Source organism: Lissotriton vulgaris, chromosome 11 (assembly GCF_964263255.1).
Source record: "Lissotriton vulgaris chromosome 11, aLisVul1.2, whole genome shotgun sequence".
NCBI classification, from domain to species: domain Eukaryota; kingdom Metazoa; phylum Chordata; class Amphibia; order Caudata; family Salamandridae; genus Lissotriton; species Lissotriton vulgaris.
The window spans coordinates 627,199,083-627,201,238 of record NC_141699.1 but is presented as its reverse complement, the minus strand read 5'-3'; positions in this window follow the sequence as shown (position 1 = coordinate 627,201,238).

Below are 2,156 nucleotides of genomic sequence, written 5' to 3'. Positions count from 1 at the left end.
TCCGGGCGCCGGGGACGGAGGGTCCACCAGGGCCCAGGGAGGCTCTCGGGGCAGGCAGATTAGCGTCCTTTCGGTCCCCGCCATCTGGTCGGCCCTCTCCCCTCGGCCATCTGGTCGCCCGCAAAGCTTTCCTATGGGGCCGACTAGATGGCCGGGCTTCCCTGGAAGTCCCGATGGGGTGCCATTCGCCTCCCGGATCCCAGCCAGGGCTCCAGGAGGTCGGGCACGTTTGCGCCCTGGGCCCCCTCTGTCACCTCGAGTGCACGGATTACAAGAAAGGGGGGTAATTTTCCTCCGGATTAGTAGGTGCAAGGGTATGCCCAGGCACCCTCCCTTGGCTGGTGGTTCCCTGCCGGGGACCAGATGGGATGTGCCCCGGGCAACACCTCCCAGGTGTCCGGGGCTCCCTCCTCCGACCCGCGGCGTGGGGAAGAGCCCGGGACAGGCTCCATGGGTCCCGGGCCCTGCAACCCCGGAGCCCTGCTGCCCTGGAGCCCTGCAGCCCCCGAGCCCTGGAGCCCTGCTGCCCTGGAGCCCTGCAGCCGTCGAGCCCTGCAGCCCTGCAGCCCTGCAGCCCCCGAGCCCTACAGGCCTGGGGCAGGCAGATTGGGCGTCATTTCGGTCCGGGCCATCTGGTCTCCAGGATCGCCTCGGCCATCTGGTCTCCCGCAATGCTTTCCTATGGGGGCGACTAGATGGCCGGACTTCCCTGGAAGTCCCTATGAGGTGCCATTCGCCTCCCGGATTCCAGCCAGGGCTCCAGGAGGTCGGGCACGTTTGCGCCCTGGGTCCCCTCTGTCACCTCAAGTGCATGGATTACAAGAAAGGGGGGTAATTTTCCTCCGGATTAGTAGGTGCAAGGGTATGCCCAAACACCCTCCCGGGGCTGGTGGTTCCCTGCTGGGGACCAGATGAGTGATGCCCGGGCAACACCTCCCAGGCATCCGGGGCTCCCTCCTCCGGGCCGCAGAGTGGCAAAGTACCCGGGACGGGCTCCATGGGTTCCAAGCCCTGGAGCCCTGCTGCCCTGGAGCCTGCGAGCCCTGGAGCCCAGCAGCCCTGGATCCCTGGAGCCCTAGAGCCCTGCAGCCCCAGAGCCCGGGAGCCCTGGAGCCCCCGAGGAGCCCTGCAGCCCCCGAGCCCTGCAGCCCCGGATGCCTGCAGCCACGGAGCCCCTGAGCCCTGCAGCCCCGGAGCCCCCGAGCCCTGCAGCCCTGGAGCCCCCGAGCCCGGCAGCCCCGAAGCCCTGCAGCCCACAGAGCTCTGCAGCACCTGAGCCCTGGAGCCCTGGAGCCCTGCAGCCCAGGGGAGGCTCTCCCAGGCCTGGCCTAGGGTCCGGGAGCCGGGCCTGGGACCGGGCCCGGGGCTTCAGCCCCATCCGGCATGGCCCGGTGGTGCGGGAATACCCCTCTGTCCTGTGAGCCGGCCAGGGGGGTCTGGGGCGCCCGGGACAGAGGGTCCATCAGGGCCCGGGGAGGACTGAAGCCCCGGAGCCCTTCAGCCCCGGAGCCCTGTAGCTCTGCAGCCCCCAGAGCCCTGCAGCCCCAGAGCCCTGCAGGCCCGGGGCAGGCAGATTGGCGTCATTTCGGTCCCGGCCATCTGGTCGCCCCTCTCGCCTCGGCCATCTGGTCGCCCGCAATGCTTTCCTATGGGGCGACTAGATGGCCGGACTTCCCTGGAAGTCCCTATGAGGTGCCATTCACCTCCCGGATCCCAGCCAGGGCTCCAGGAGGTCGGGCACGTTTGCGCCCTGGGTCCCCTCTGTCACCTCGAGTGCACAGATTACAAGAAAGGGGGGTAATTTTCCTCCGGATTAGTAGGTGCAAGGGTATGCCCAAACACCCTCCCGGGGCTGGTGGTTCCCTGCTGTGGACCAGATGGGCGATGCCCGGGCAACACCTCCCAGGCATCCGGGGCTCCCTCCTCCGGGCCGCAGTGTGGCAAAGTACCCGGAACGGGTTCCATGGGTCCCAGGCCCTGGAGCCCCGGAGCCCAGCCGCCCCGGAGCCCTGGAGCCCAGCAGCCCCGGAGCCCTGCAGCCCTGGAGCCCTGGAGCCCTGGAGAACCCGAGCCCTGCAGCCCCGGAGCCCTGCAGCCCCCCAAGCTGTGGAGCCCTGCAGTCCCCTTGCCCTGCAGCCCCGGAGCCCCAGAGCCCC